The sequence below is a fragment of the Pteropus vampyrus genome, unplaced genomic scaffold, assembly GCF_000151845.1.
Source record: "Pteropus vampyrus isolate Shadow unplaced genomic scaffold, Pvam_2.0 Scaffold22, whole genome shotgun sequence".
Lineage (NCBI taxonomy): Eukaryota > Metazoa > Chordata > Mammalia > Chiroptera > Pteropodidae > Pteropus > Pteropus vampyrus.
Genome location: NW_011888803.1, coordinates 4,731,135 through 4,748,586, shown reverse-complemented (window position 1 = coordinate 4,748,586; position 17,452 = coordinate 4,731,135). Strand labels below are relative to the sequence as shown.

The 17,452-nt window shown below is 34.4% G+C and overlaps 1 pseudogene; it reads left to right on the top strand.

Annotated features, from left to right (window-relative positions):
- The first annotated feature begins 15,647 nt into the window (after positions 1–15,647).
- LOC111736825 lies at positions 15,648–15,766 on the top strand (annotated as a pseudogene).
- Positions 15,767–17,452: the final 1,686 nt, after the last annotated feature.

Here is a 17,452-nt window from a genome sequence, read left to right as displayed (position 1 = left end):
CATGTATACTAGCTAGTTTTAAGTTTTATTTTATTTCTTCATTCCTTCATTTCTTACCAGGTCCTTCTCCTACCCTGTTTTAGCCTGTTTTATAAAGCAATCTTTATAGGGGAGATTTTGAATAATTAATTACTGCTTCGGAGAGATCAGAAGCTCTCAAAAATTTACAATATTTTATCTTTTTTTATCTCTCTAAAATAGATAGATTATAGATAGATAGATAGATAGATAGATAGATAGATAGATAGATAGATGATAGATAGATTAAAATACAAAAAAGTTACATGACATGCCTAAGGGGGTGGAAAATGTTTGAAAAGATCAAATAGGTTGCTTTACTAATGAGCTATCTCAAGCAACACACTTGATTTCAGTGGAATATGCAATAAAAGGACAGCTATCACAATGTAAAAGTCAGAATCGATGCAGGTGCCTGGGATATTACTGACACTGTGACATCTGAGATGGCACTTTCTCAAAAACTGCCTTAGCCAATCTGGAAATTAAACTATGACGGATCTTCTTCTAAATCTTCGACCAAAGATTACTATGAAAATTTGATACATCTTTGAAAAAGATAATGAAAACAAAATCTTTTGAAAGACTAAAATAAACTAACTTTTCAAAAAAGCTTTAAGTGCTCAATGGGTGATGTGCTTGTTCTACTTTAAAAACATATTTAGTTATATTTTCTGGGCTCTTTCACTCCTTTAAAAACTTAGAAATATTGCCAGAGGACAAAGAAAACAGCAGAAGGTTGTACAGGACCAAGGAGGAGATGGAGGAGACATCTGGATTGTGTTTGATCTGGTAGCTCTTTCCCTGTCCAGTCAGGTGGATGTTGCCTTGTGCAAGTAGGACGGGTCTGACTGTGCTGATATTTGATTTCCAGGTGCAAATATTCACTCATCTAAATCCTGCCCATATGCTGCCATACATCTGCATACATACTGCTATTTCTTACGCTGAGTAGAAAATGTACACCTGACCAAAGCATGTAAGATAGATGGCCCTGAAGTAAAAAATTCCAGCAATTTTGCAGGGAAGACTTAGGCCATGGAAATGTTTCATATAGTCTGTGTCCTGAAATGTCTTTTACCAGGTTAGAAGTGGCATTCAGGGGCCAGGAGATTGACAGTTTCTAGTGCTATTTTTGAGTATTTCGTTCATCATTTATAAAGTACAAAATTTAACAAAAAGGAAAAATTAAACATATATTTTTGTTAGTGGTATTTTAGTATATTCCACTGCTTTGCTTATTAGTCAATAATCTAATATCGTTAATAGTATTATTGTATTAATAAGTAAAAACTTAATTCTCTGACAGTCGTAAAGAGTAGATAATACTATTAAAAAAAGGAAAGAAAATATTTTCAGAAACAATAAGCTGGTTAGTATTGAATGTCTAACTTTTTTCCTAGTGTATTAAGAATAAAGAGCTATATTTTTTGCAGCATTTTGAAGTTTTTAAAAATAGAAAATGAAAAATTAATGTTCACATTCCATACTTACTGTTGAGCAAAATTATCTTTTTCTATATTGAGGACTATAGGGAACTTTAATACTTTCTGTTATACTGGAGAATAAAAAAGGTAAAGTCTAAAAAAAGGGAAATTTTCTCAGCACTTGGAGAATGATCCTTACTGCATTTTGTAACATCTGCATTTAGTAGAATTTTTGTTTCCTTTCATGTCATAATATTTTCTTATAACAAATGGAAAATGAATTAAGCATCATACTGAGGGATTCCTTGGATCGTTATTTAAAATACACAAAAGATAAATCACATTTGAATCAAACTCGCAATTCTGTGCATTGGGTTTCAGTACAGGTAATAACATGAGAAGGGAAAGAGGAAAGGAGGAAAGAAGAGGCAGGGAAGTAAAGTGGAGAAAAAGCAGTAGGAACTTAGAAAAGGAGCCAAAGACAGCAAAGAAGTAAAAGGAGGAAAAACAAAGGAGGAAGAAAATAAAAAGCAGAAGGAGAAAGTAGGTGAATGGGGTGACAAATTCTTTGAGAAACTGTAGAATCAGATATTTTGTGGGATGGCAGCTCCAAAGGTAGATACACAAAGATGAAGTAAAAACATCTATAATGAAATTGCTTGAAAATGTTTTGCTCTCCTAGGTTGAAAGCTGTAGCTTGTTTAGGAAAGAGGATGCAATAAAAGGACAAATTGAATCTCATCAACAAATGAGTATTTATAGAACAGATACATGACTAAATTCTGTAAAGCAAATAACTATGCACCAGGAATGATTGTTTCAGTAGAAAAATAATCTGTACAATACAAGCGTTTGCCATTTCTTTAAATATCATATCCTAAATACATTACTTGAAACCTACACTTATATTATAAATGTAATACTTTGAAGATAATGTTAGCAATAAATTCTAACAGTGCATTGATACTTTAATTGTGTAGACCCTTACATATTTATTATTTTGTTCATGAGATCATACAACTCATTTTAAAATGAGAAGCTTGAAATTTGCAAATATGATTTCTAGTGATTTAAAATTATTTTAATCTCAATATTCAACTACCTAAATGCTAAAATAAACATCGAGAACTCACCGTGACCTTTATAATATCTCACTATGACCTCCATCCTAGGTTCATCTCTTCATCTTTACAGTCTCTCACTCTAATTCCAAATGTTTTAAGAATTCCAAATTCTTTTCATACTACAGCCATAATGCTGAACTAGCATATATGTTTAGCTCTTTGTTCTAAATTTTGCCCCCCAAAATCATAATATATACTTTTTTTAAAGTGCTTCTTCTTTCCCACCTTCTCTTAAAAGACTTCTTCAACTTCTAAAGGGAGGAAAAACGCACACACATAGTTTCCTCCTTTATTGTCTTCTAATAGGTAACATTCCTTTGGGATGCAAAGATAATGTGCCCAACACTCAGCACTGCACACATTGCAACATTTTATCATGAGGAAATTTTTAAATGTCACCATTATTCAGGGAGGCAGCAGTCTACCAAGTACCACACAGCATAATGTTGGCGGTGGAACAGAATTCAGGTTTGACCAATTAACTCAAAAATAAAAAGGCCTTTCAAAGTGATAGGCAAAAAAAATTTTATTTGAGATTAATAAGAATAGCTATTTGGGAATCATGACTTCAGGCAGAAGTCCCCAAAATGTTCCAGTTAGGAGACAAAAGCAATACGTATTTATGAGAAGGGGAAGTGGAAAATTACATCAGTAGAAAGAAGGCATTTCTATTGGTACAGATAATGTAATATAGTAATATTAATTCTAAACAATGTTTTAAAATTTTCAGTTCTACTTTCTTGTTATCTTTGCAGTTTTTTGGGATACAAGGTTGCCTTAGTCCCAATCCAACGGTCATTTTGCCCTGTTTTAACTCCAAAGGTTTGAGGTGTGGGACATACAAGGCAGTTCCTCTTGTATGGCATCTCCGGCTCCACTTTAAAATGGCTTCATTTATATCGTTTACAGGCCAATTCCAAAACCCACAACCCTGTACATCTTGCCTTCTGATTAGTTATCAAATATGTCTCAATCATCTTTCCACTTTCCACCCATAGGCTTCTGAAAATAAGGTTCTTTAGGGCAGGTGTCAGGCTATATTCATGTGTGTTTTGATACAGTGATTGGCACAAAGAAGGTTCACTGACAAATTTTGGAAAGAATACAGTAAGTCCAGGTTCCAACTTTATAATCAAGTTACTCTTAAGCTTTGTAGAAAGTATCTGCTTCTCTCTTTTGGTTAGGTTTCTGATGACCTAAATATAAAGCAGATCTAAATATAATATAAATGAGGTGCTAGAAGGAAGTTATAGGAGAAGATACCTGGTCATATACAGGGTCCCTGGACTTGCTGGCCTTACACCAGAAGTCCTAAATTTGTTGTTTAAAGTCATTTACATAAATAGGATGTTCCCTTTGAGTTTCTGCAGAGGAATTCCTTCTCTTATTAAATTGGGAAATTATCCCAGGGTGGCACATACTTTAGAAATACGGGGGTTTTTCTTTCACAGCTTTAGCTCCAAAACACATAACCAAACCTGGCTTGGTGGAGCCAAAGGATAGAAAGGGAAAGCAAGGAGAATTCCAGGATGGAGGCCCCAGATTAAAGGACTGCTCTTAAATTTCCGAATGTTTGCTAATTTGTTAACCGACATTTTCAAGTTTGTAGTCCACGTATTGTAATGTCCTTGCATGCTCTCACCAGGTGTTTTTCAACGAAGCACTAAACTTTCCCTGGTCTACTCCAAGAGGAAACCTTCAGGTAGGTTTAATGCAGAAGATTAAGACTGCATTAAGATTAAGTCTGAAATGTTCTGCTACCAATTAGCCCTCTAGTATTTCTGTAAGCCTTGAATTTTTGATGCGATCAATGACACCAGTGGAGCCATCTTCTGTGGAGTGGTTATTAAAGATATAAAAATCAATACAAAGATGATACTTGGAAATCTATATCACAAGATAATGAATCACCATGAGAGCCGGCTAAGAAGAATGTCAGCAAATGAAACAGAAGGTTTGTGCATAACAAAGTATTTCATGCCAGTAGAATTTAAGCTAAATTTTGCATGAGACAAGTTCTCAGGCTACACTTAAAATACATTTGCATGACAAGGTTTTAATAAGGTGGAGACACAAGCCCAATCAGGCAAAGGGCTCCTACTGCATGTGGGGAGGGAAATAAAAAAAAAAAAAACCCAAAGAAAAAAAAGAAAAAAGAAAAAAAGAGAAATGAAGATTGAGATGTTCATGACTGAGCCAATAATGGCATGATTTAACTTTAACTAACGACAAAATAGCATCAGAACTTTCTCTGTCAGTAATCCTCATTCAATTTCTTTTAAATGAAACATTATTTGCCTGCACGTTAAGTCCGCAAGTACTGATTGTTATTGGAACTGTGTATTGAAGCTTCACAGAGTAGTCAAAATTTAATTTGAACTGGGGATTGATTTCGTTTCCTTCAAAGGAGGATTTTTTTTCCTTCCAAAATTGAGCTGGTGCATGACTTTGCAAGTTCATTTTGGTTTTCTACTTGACACAATTGTAAGTGACAAGAGAACATTTATGTATTTTGTCCTTAAGGGATCACAACATTGCTAATGATGCCACAAATGACTGGGAAGCTATTCTTTGGTTTTAGAGATATGAATTCCCTATGATTTCGTGTCATTCGCTGCCAGAAAAAGCAAAAATGAGCAGGCCTGCCACAGTCACCAGTTCACTGAAACATTGTATATTTAATAGATATAAAGTTTTATGCCTGAGATTTCCCAATTTACAACCACATAAATAAAGTTTTATAGACAGGGATTAGGTGAGGGTGTGTTTTTGTGTATGTTGGGTGGTGCAAAAGTCATAAATGTCTCTATTTCTGTCCTTCTCTAGGCACATATATGAGTCCTTCCTTGGAACTCTTAAGTGACAGCCTTTATGGAGGGACATGCACATCAACATTTTAACATCAAAGTCTGGCTCTTCATTAATCAGTAAACTTACGGATTTACAGTGAGAAGTCTGTTGCTCTTGGAGTTTTTTTTTTAAATCAACTTCTCATCCTGGTGCAAACACAATTTCCAGAAAATGAAACAATGACTAGTTTATGCTACTGCATATTAAGTTTGGGTTTCTCTGTGTTTTCCCTGCATGTTTCAAAGGTTGACTTAATCAGCTGTGAGTCGTTATGGAGTTAGTCGAGGTGGAATTCCCACAGATATTTTTTTCTCCCAGGGTATTATATAACAATAAGAGAGCTAGACACACCTCTCTTAGTTTTAACAAGTCTTTGCAGTTTTGACTTAATTTGTCCTCGCCTTTACCCCATGAGTTTCCCAGAGCAAATGAACCATTCAGTAGCATAAAACAAGGGGAATTAGTTTAGACTTCAATAAAACACAGACTTCTTGCTGGCAGTATCTGCCCTGATGCACAATGTCTGCAGTTTAAAATATTACGGTGTCTCGATAGTCCTGACACCTCACGGTTGTCCTCTTGAACCCTCGTTGCCTGGGGAACCTCAACACTCACAGCTGTTCAGTTCTCAGGTTCATTGTCAATGGTGCTAATACTTCATCTCCTTTATCTTTGTCTGTAAAATCTACACTACACTTGCATGAATATACTTAGCAGTTTTCCAATAGTTTCAGACCAAGGGCTTAACTTGGATAGTCTCTGATAGCTCTTTTAGGTGGCAAGTGCGGGGAGGAAAGGTGTAAGAAATACTAGTCTCATAGACCAAAGCTTCATAGGTAGCATTTAAGGAGACATATTTTTGTGGAAGGAAAGGTTCTTACATCTCTTTCAAGCTATGGAAGTCTTTGGCCCCCATCCTGTTTGCTTGAGGATGGGTTTTGATGCCTTGAAGAACATTATTAATTCATTTACAAATAGCTAATGATGATATGCTATGCGTTGGGTGCTTAGGATATACTTTGTTTCAGGGGAATTGTGACAAAGGTGTTCAATAAGACTGTAAAGCTGTTTCTCCTACAAGGTTACATTTTAATGCTTTTTTTGTGTGTGAAAAGTTGGTTAGTATCTTTAAAAGTTTGTTTAGTAAACAAATCCAAACTAGATAAATGTCTAAACCTGAGTGGGATAATCAGATATCTTTTAATAGGAGAAAGAAATGAGATGTGTAGCAACTGTCTAAGTGCAAAGTCCTCCTTAATAGGCTAAATGATGAAATCTTGAATCCCCAAATTGGTCAGGTAAGTCACATAGAGAAAGTTAGCGTTTCAGACAATGCATGTTCATCAGGTATAAAAACTGATGAGTCCTTGATCACATGAGCTTGGTGGACAAAACGGCTAGATATCTAAAAGATGCAAGTTGAACAAGGAAATTTCAGCTGTCATACAGTTAAGATAGGCCCACCAACAGGGGAGAAAACCCACAGAAGGCATTTATAACATTACATGAACATAGAATCTTTTTTTTTTTTTTAAGATCTATAATTTAATTTAGAAATCAAGAACAGAGATGTATTATTGCATAATGCCATGTCTTATCTAATATTAATATTTTTTCTAGATTCTATGAAATAAAACAGAGAGGTTTTAATTTATAGGAAATTATGGAGGCAAAGAGAAGAATTACGCAGGAGTTGCACACAGATCATATAAGAGATAAATCTTTGTAACGAGCCCAGAAATAAAAATACTTCTAGACTCTTATGAGTCAGTGCTTCACCAGGTCTCTTAATGGTCAATCCTTCTGGCTACTTGGGTCATATGAATACAGAAAAGCAGATGAATCTAAATCTTGGAGGGTCTAATTTTAGAAAAAAACAAAGCAAAATAAAAATATATTAAGATAGAGAGTATTTAAGTTAAAACACAATCACATATATGTAAAAAAAAAGACTAGAAAGAAATATAACAAAATGTTAACAATGCTTTTCTTAAGGTGTTGGTGTAAACAATGGCTTTTATTTTCTTTTTTGTTTGTTTTGATATTTATAAAATTTCTACAATATCATTTCTACTTTAACCAGAAAAAAAATCAACAGAAAGTCCATTCTAACAGTTGAAATTACTGTTATGTACAAAACGAATACATTTTACTGGTAATACTTTTGGCTAGAGAGGAACAATGATTTCCATAGAAGGATTACAATGTTTTATATTTAATTAATTGAGAAAGCTTTGGGCAAAATCAGAACAACAGATTCTGGAAGCTAAATACACTGAAGATTTGACAGACACAAGGAGGAAAAGATAAGATCAATGGAACATCTTCCAGACAGTGAGGACAGTCTGTTAGAAAGTGTGTAAGAACATAAAGAATGTGAAAACAAGGCAAAGTGAACCTTATATGAAAGTGAATAATAAATGAGAAGAGATTAGGAAGTAAACTGGCCTTGAATCCAAAAGCAAAAAGCCATGACAGGATTCAGTATTTTGAAAGTCAAAATTAAGAAACTCTATTGGGAAATAAATTTACAGAATGAGCAAAATCACCCTTAGAGTCAGATTGATTTCTACTTTGGGCAGGGGGCAGGTGGGGGTGGGGGTGCTATAAGTCATTAGCATTGGGTCTGTTTTATTAACACTATAACTTTCCCCTTACTTCCAAGAAAAAGCACATATAATGCTTTTACTCTTCATAATTCACTTGCTTAGTCAAATATCCATTGATTTTTCTGAATCTGTAGCCCATCTCCTTGCAAAACATTCATTGACTTCATGGGACTAAATAATAAGTATTGGTAGATGTTAATGTACATATATGCAATAAAACTGTCAACTCAGTCATCTTTCTGGTATACCTGACTATATAAGAAAAGCATCGTTAGACAGTGAGGCAACACTGTCTGAAAGGTAGAGCACATAATGGACAAAAGCATGGCTTTCAGCCTTAGAAAAACACGGGTTCAAATCCTGGCTCTGCCACTTGCTACTTTGTTAAAATTGATCGAATTAAATATTTGAGCCTCATTTATTTATCTTTAAACTGAGGACAATGCTTTCTTCCTAATATAAATTTTGTGAGGATTAAATGAGAAATACTTAAGTTAAAGCATATACTAGAATGCGAAGCATATGATGAACTCTCAATAAATAGTAGCTATAATTACTGTTGTCATCAGCATACTCACAATCTACTTTCATGACACAATGGAACTTAGAGTTTCAAGAACATTATCTAATTTTAGTTTTCTTTGGGTGAGTCAAGTTTTAGATTATCAATATGAGAATGATCTCACTTTTTACTCAGGTGGCGATGGTTAATTCATTTAACTAGGTATAAAATGGACTCATCTGGTTCTCAAATCTTTCTCTGTCAAGGTCAATAATACCAACTTTCTCAAGTGGTTCAGTTTGGGGCTGTGTCAGAAACCAAAGAAAGTAGCTGATGAACCAGCAGGGAGAGCTAAGGAAATTGAGTCCTCAGAGAGAGAATGCTTGTGATTGATGAGCCTCTGAGACTTTGAGTTTCTATTTCAGATATATGGGATTACCCAGTGAGCTTTATTCCTAAAACCAACATTCGGGTTTTAACTCAGCTATAATCACTGTAATTCTCCCTGAAGGGAATGGATTCTTTCCACCAATCCTGGAATATTTACTGTTGCAATCTGAAGGGAGAACCTCATACTCAAATTGAGTTTGCGATTTTGATGGGCTGTCTATTAGCACTTTCACTGAGCATAGGAAAGTGAAAGACATGTTTGCTGGGATTTACCTAACTTTAATGATGAAATAACCAGCCCCTTCAGCTACTCCTTTGTTTTGCTCTTACTGGTCAAACAGCTCATTACATTGACCCTAGATAATATATAGGAGCACTGGTTATTTAGCTCAGAGAGTATCCAAGCTCCATTCATTATTAAAACATCTTGGATCCTACCTCTTCTATCAGAACTACTAGAAAATTTATAATTTATAATATCGAGATGAGCACATGCACATATTTCTTATGATGTTAATATTTATTTTCTACATGTTGATTTTACCTCTATAAACTGTAGAGAGTAGGGGCCACACTTTACATTGTTTTTAATCTGCTTCGTTGTGGAAGAGTTTTAAGCTTATTGTAGACCCTCAATAAAATTAGTTAAGTGACTTAAAAAAAAGTCTCCAAACATCTTATTGGTGAGACCTAAAAAGTAAATTTAGCTGGTATATATGTATTTTGTAATTTTAAAGTTTCCAGTGGCTATGAAGGGGATCCATTTTAAACTAATTTTTTTTTTTCTTGAAATGATGGGATCAATGGGGCAAGAGGAGTTGGCAGATAGGTGTCAGAAAAGATTGGCAGCAGAATGTGGATTTAGCGCATGCTAGAATCTACGAAACATTTTTAAAAATATTTTTATTGCTTTAAATTTTTTCCTAAAGCCTTTATTTTTGAGGCTCCCTTATTTCTTCAGATGGATGCTAATTTCTCAAAATCACTCAGAAATTTCAGATGTAAATTTCGGACTAGAATGCAAAAATGCTATCCCAGCCATGTATTTTTAACAGTGCCACTTCCCTAAAATGCTGGTTACAGGGAATAGACATTATCCATTCATGGTTCTGACATTATCACAGCAGTCGAAGTTTCTTTATAGCATAAAGTCCCCAGAAAATTATGCTAAAATGTTTTAACACAAAACAGTTAAAAATTTCTGCAGTATTACACTAAAACATTGTCTTAGTAGCTGTCTCTTCCACCATAGCTATTATTTGCCTTGCTTTCAATATTATAGCGGTGTGATAGTCAAGATTATATTAAGACAATAATATTGGTGTGAAAATCATTTAAGATTACATTAATTAAAATCTATATGTATCAGATTATGATTTTAAAAAATGAAAGAATTTTCACACTGAAATTTGAGTAAGAGTCGTGATAGGAAATGATATCTATTATTTTCATTAAAAAGTTATCTTCCAATAAATAACCTATTATTAATACCTATTCTTTCAAAGATGCATCATTATTTCAACTTTGCCAAATTTTACCTCTTTAAATGTTTTTAAGACTGAAAACCACTGTTGTGTAAATATTATAACAGTATGGTTAATTAAAAAATATTCCAACTTCAGACTAGGTCTCATTTTTTACTCGAATTAATGGTCTTTAAATGGCTCAGCAGATAACTTGTTTAAAACTTATAATACCATTCTCTGCATTTGAGTTATTAAAATAAAAATATAGCCATAATCAATGGTAGCATTTGCAACGAATAGCTAAATCAACTAAAATAAACCTTATCTCTACATGTGTTAAAAGATCAATTTCACATATTTTTATCTTTAAAATTATCTTTGGAAATAGGATATTGACAAATTACATTCTGAATATGAGAAAACTAAGTCAGAGAGCATTTAACGACCCCTTTTGGATTGAACCCAGGTGTTCAGGGGTTCTATAAACCCTATACTAATATTTTATTTCTCTGATCTGTTACCTTCATTCCTGAAATAAAACAGTAGGATGGTAGATTTGAGAAATATGCTTTTGCTAATGGAGGAAGGGAAAATCCAGTGACTTGTTCTGACCAACTAGCACCGTGGTTATGCTATACAATTATTTAGCAAGCAGGAAAGCAATTGATGACCGTGATTCAGAGAAATAGAAATATGAGGCCATTCTCTATAAATCCTTTTATCCCATACCTCCTCATCTGATACCACCTGCAGTAGAAGTAACTTCTGTGGCATGTTCTGTACCTCTTCCTATTTCTACAAAGAAGAGAAGAGAAGGATAGATGCAAGGGGGAAACGTGGTCTATTGGCAAATCTACTGGAGAGATGACGTCATTAACCACCTATAAGCTGATTATGTTCTAATGGTGATCATAATTATCCGTTTGTGATTGGGAAGCACGGTGCCTCCATCCCCTTGAAAGGCTTTTTGTTTTGTAGATTCCTTTTTATTCTGTTTCCTGAAACTCTATACCAATTGATATTTGCATGTTTCAGAAATGGCGATGGAGCCTCCTAATTGGTTTTCTCACTACACTGTGCTCTGAGCTGGCAGGCGCCGGCTTTCAGGTCACTTTACACGTCACACCACCTACGGCTAGCCAGGGGCCCATTCAAAGGGCAATGGGATGCCAATTATTTTCCTTCCTGGTATTTACATGAAAGGTATAATATACCTCCTTTAGGAGGGAGGCAGCTAAAAGGGAATTGGGAATTTGGTTCCTTTAACAATTCCCGTAACCACAGTTTCCGGACATAAGAAGAATTAAAAACTGAAACAAGTGAGGAGGTAGACTATAGAAGCTCTTTAGTTAATCAGTAAATTTAGTGTTTACCAGATACCAGACAATATTTTTAATGCTTTATGTCCACTCATTTTCTTTTCTACGATACCACAGTTCTTGGAAGTGTGGTACTGCTATTTCTCCCATTTGTAAGAAAGAAAATTGAAGCCCACAGTGTCACAGCTAGTAAATGACAGAACTTCAATTAGAATTTAGGTTGGCTCTGAACCTCATTTATTAATAATTTTGCTATTGGTGATATTAAAGATCCTGTACTAGTCCACCTTAATATAGAATCAATAGCTTCTAGGACTATACGATTATTTAACAAGCAGAAAAGCAAATGATGACCGTGATTCAGAGAAATAGAAATATGAGGCCATTCTCTATAAATCCTTTTATCCCATACCTCCTCATCTGATACCACCTGCAGTAGAGGTAGCTTCTGTGGCATGTTTTGTACCTCTTCCTACTTCTACAAAGAAATACATCCTAATCATGTCAGGCTTCATTTATAAAAATGACAGATTTAACAGCTCTCTACTTCATTATGTGATTTGCAATATCAGGCATGCTTCAGGGCGGGAGATCACAAGAATACTTTTTAAGAAATCTAGGTAGATAGTCAACCTTAAGCAATATACAACTTGACTCTGAAGGGAAGACCCCATAGACATAGTTTGTTCTTCTCAGCACTACCCAGGGGCATGATTCTACTCTTCATTAGAAGATTACCCGGTATCATAACTTAGAAAATCACCAGTAGATAAATAAAGGACAGCACATTTACACAACGCTGGAGTTTGTACTGTAACTGGATCCACTATTCCCCACTTTGAAATTGATCAATTACCTTAGAATCTATGTAGGCTCCATTATTCTTCAGAACTAGTTGTGATGTTCAGTGTTAGTGGTCTGCGACCTAGAAGGAAGACAAACAAACCCGCAGTTCAAATTCAACATAAAAAGAAAATCAGTAGGATTGAAGATACATTCACATGTGTGTTAAATATTGTTTTGAGTCAGATTCAAATTATAAAGGCATTTACCAGTTTGTAGGTTCAGACAGGAGAATTTAGATGAGACAGAATATCAGTGTTTGTGCCCCTGTGCTTTAAGTATCAGCTCAGACAAAAAAAGTGAATGGGTCTAAAATGATTCCTGGAACTGAACAATGTAACTGAACCCAGGAGGGAGGAGCAGACTGCCACTCACCTGGGGAAACGGGTTAATAAAAAGATCAATTGCACTCTTATCTCGCGTTAGTCATTAGACCGCTCATTGATGCCACCTGCTTACTTTAAATGTAAAAGTACAGGCCAGCCATTGGAAAGCTGCCACCATCTCTTCGGAACCCCCTTTCTTTCTGCTCTGATAGGAGGGAAAAGGCCAGACTCTTACCCTAGAAGCTGAGCATCTGCTCCTCTGGTAAATGCAGATGGGAGGACAAATTAGAAAGCAAGTTTCTACCCCAGGGGGAAGGCAGGGCACATAGTTTTCTCTTCGATGAATATACCAGAACATGAAGATTTTATAAAGTTAATGTTAATGTGAACTCCAGAAACATTTTAAATGTAAAAAATAAAATGGCTCATAGGATTTTCTTTCTTCTTAGATAATTACCTTCCTCAGATGTGAAGTGACCATATATTAAATATACACAGATTATTACAAACATTTTGTTTGCATTAATGTTCTTTGAGAACCATTCTTTTTCAGTTGTCAATTTTTCTTTCCCCAAAACATAAGAAAAGGTTTACCTGTCTTAGTTTAAGATCAGTTGCCAATGATTAAAGGTTCAAAAGAAACATTATGTATTTTCTAAAGCAGAGGAAGAAACTTTTTTTTTTTGTATTGGTAATATAATCTTTTTCCTCAGCTGCTATTATCTACTTCTCTCAGTTTCTGCAAACTCCAGCTGTAAATGGGCCTCCTGACTTTTTCTCACTACACTTAATGAGATGTCAGATGTATGATGGGTGGACTCCAGACCATTCCACCATTGTAGCAGTTAAATTTTCATTTCTCCTTTAATAAAATGAGTATATTTAATTTACTTTGTTTATTTTGGATGGCATGCATATTTGTTATTTATTGATTATTACTATTCAAGCAGTTAGTATTTATTTGACTACCAAGCAATAGCTTTCTATGTTGAACATTCCTATTCCAGTCAAAAGCATTTTACAACCGGTAAAATGCTAATTTAGGAGAGGAATGGTGAGATGTAGCAGATAGTTAAAATTTCTCAAAGCAGTGAGTTGGTGAAGCTAACTGGTGGCTTGTTAACTAATTACTGCTTTCTCTTCTGCTCATTTTAGTCTCTAAAAATCAAAGTATTTTGTGTAAGTTGTGAATACTTAAAATGCATTCCTAATTAAGCAATAAGTAGATAGACAGATTTTTCTTATACCTGCGAGAGAAAATCAAGCATTGTCTCTTATCTAAAAGGAGCATAAAGTTCAACATGAGAGCTGACCTAAAAAAAAATGGCTGCTATTAAGAAATTATCACTTAGTGAATTTTTAAACAATCAAATTCCAAGATGACAATTTTGGAACATTTATACATTTTTGAGGCTTAGATTTGTTATTGTTTCTTGAATTTAAAGGGACTTATAAATATCGCTTCTTCTTTTTTTAATCACAAATAGGTTTTCTTTGTCACCATGACAAGTCTGAATTTTAAACAGATTCTTGGACTGAGGACTCATATCCATCAGCTTGTTCAACTTTAGCACCTGTCTCATTATTAAGCTTTAGAACCGCTACCTTCACCATGAAGCTCCATGAATTTTCCCAATTCGAACTTGAGCTTCTTCAGTATTTTGACTTTTCTAACCAAGACATGAGTGGATAGATTGGCAAGCCTTTTCTATTTCTTTTCCAATGCTATCTGGAATCAAATTATTGATCACTTCTTTCAAGTCATTTGTGTGCACCTCTTGGGTGCTGAGCATAAGGAGGTCTTCTGACTCCGATTATTGTTTTTTTTTAAGTAAAATCAACACAGAACAGATGAAGCAATTAACCATTGGTAGTCTTGACATCAACATGAGCTTTAATCATGATCTGCCATTTTTTGACCATGGAGCATATTTTGTCATGGGTAAGATACATGCCATGGAAATTAGGCAGTTTTTGCCTTGAACATCCTCAGCAATTAGCTTAAATTTTCTAAATGCAACTTCATCATCCTGCAGATCAGATAGGTGACTTCAAATATACGACCCTTGAGACCATCAGATTTGACTTTGGTTTCTTGAGTTCTCATGACTAATGTTTTCCCAGTATTTCTTATAGTACCTAGTACTTTCACATCATACCAATCTTTCTTAGAAAATAGGTCAACCACTTTCTTCTTGGCTCCTTTTTTTGCCACCTTTCCTAAGGCGCTTGTTCTTGCCAATAGCCATAGTGCTGCTCAGTTCAATGTTTTTGATTGAGGTATGTTGTGATACCACTGTCTTACACTTTTACATGTGTAAATTACTAGTGAGGGAGCAAGATTCTAAGTTTTTGGAGACCAATAATTTTTAGTTTTTTAATATAGTATAAGTTTGACATGGAATGAAGGAAGATAAAAAAAGTACTTCGTGAATACAAAGGCTATGATCAGATTGCTGAGTGAAGCTGAAGAACTTGACCTTAAAATGGTAGATAAGGAACGGACATACGTCCTTTTACCATGTGACCATGCATCAAAATGACAGTCCTTGGATGCAGTCCAAGCAAATCTAATTCTTAATTTTGCTCCCTAGCACGGTGTTTTATGTGAGAGTCTAACAGAGCTGTAAAGGTTTTATGATTAGTAACAAAGAAAAATTTGCTGGATAGGCTCATCTCCAGGCTTCACAATATCCTTGGTTAAGTATTGTTACAAATGGGCATACTATCATAGACTAAAGTTGAAAATACTAAAGGAATAAAGTGGCACTTAGTCTATGGCCATACAACCCTGAACAAGCCCGATCCTGTCTAATCTTGGAAGCTAAGCAGGGTCAGATCTGTTTAGTACTTTGATGGGAGACCACCTAGGAAGACCAGATGCTGTAGGTGTAAAAAATAAAAAATAAGGTATTGTAAGTTGACAAGGTCCTTGCAATCTGTGAAGTCAACAAAGAGTTGTCTCGCCTAAAAAATAAATAACTAAATAAAATAAAGTAGCACTTAAAGATTTTTCTTCCCAATTTCTTCATTTCATGATTAGGTAACAGACAAGGGATTAACATAAAAATGATGGACATTTGGTTGTGTAATTTTGTAAAAAAGGGATATTTTAATCTGTAAGTAGAAGCTCATTTATGTAGGATGAATTAACATTGGCTATCAATCTATGTCATTTTTACGAGGACAAAAGTAATTGAATAATTTTTCATACTTTTAATAAAAAATATAGCTTTTAAACTAATAGTCAGAATTCTAATTTTTATTGGCATTTATATTTGCAGTTCAGAATCAAGGAATTTTCAATATTTTCTTAAGAGTATAGGCACATAGAAAAGATTCAATGAATACCATATCGGGTAATTTAAATGTAGCAGGAATAGAATTAATTTCTGCATGTGTCTTTTACAAACAGAACATACATATGTTAGTCCCCCGCCTTGTCTGAGGGATCTACATTCCAAGATGCCCAGTAGATACCTGAAACTGCAGATAGTACTGAACCTTATACATATTATGTTTTTTCCTATACAAACATATGTATGATAAAGTTTAATTCATCAATCGGGCACTGTAAGAGGTTAACAATAATAACTAATAATAAAATAGAACAACTAACTATAACAACACATTGTAATAAAAGTTATGTGAATGTAGTCTCTCTCAAAATATCTTATTGTACTGTACAGCATGGATAAGCTGGACAAAGAGATGATTAACATCCGATTTGGGGAGAGGTGGAGCAGGATAACATGAGATTTCATTACACTACTCAGACAGTGCAAAATTTAGTAGTTATGAGTTGTTTATTTTTACTTAGTATCTTTGGACCACAGCTGACCACAGGTAACAAACCAAAAAGCAAAAATGCCGATAAGGGGGGACTATTGTATTAATTTTGTGAATAAACCTAACAAGGGAAGCATTAACCAAGTCAAATATAGAAAAGATGTTACTTTTGCTAAAGTTCGAAATGCCTTGTTTATCAGAATGCAGCTTGCTAGTCTCCTTTGAATACTACTCTTATTTACAGTTGTTGAATAAAAACTATTTTGAAGAGAATCACTCTTTCCGTAATTTCTTCAAATTTTGAAGTCAGCTTCAACAGAAAAAAATTTTAAGTTCAAAACACTAGCATTTTATTAAACAAGTCAGATGCTTGAGTAACTCTTATTCTTCATGTAAGTGGTAATGTCAGTATTAAAGAATACAAGCTCAGGTCTTTAAAAACAATTTAAAAAGGTTTTTTTTTTTGTAATTGAAGTATAATTAAATTACAATATTACATTAGTTTCAGGTGTATGACATAGTGATTTGATATTTATATACATTAAGAAGTAATCACTATGCTAAGTCTAGTTACTTCTGTCACCTTATAAAATTATTACTATACCATTCATTGACTCTATTCTTTATGCCTTGGGACTTATTTATTTTATAACTGGAAGTTTGTACCCCTTAATCTCCTTCACCCATTTCACTCATTCCCCCACCCCCATCCCTCTGGCAGACACCAGTTTGTTCTCAGTATCTATAATAATGTTTGTTATTTTTTATTTGTTTTGTTTTTTAGATTCT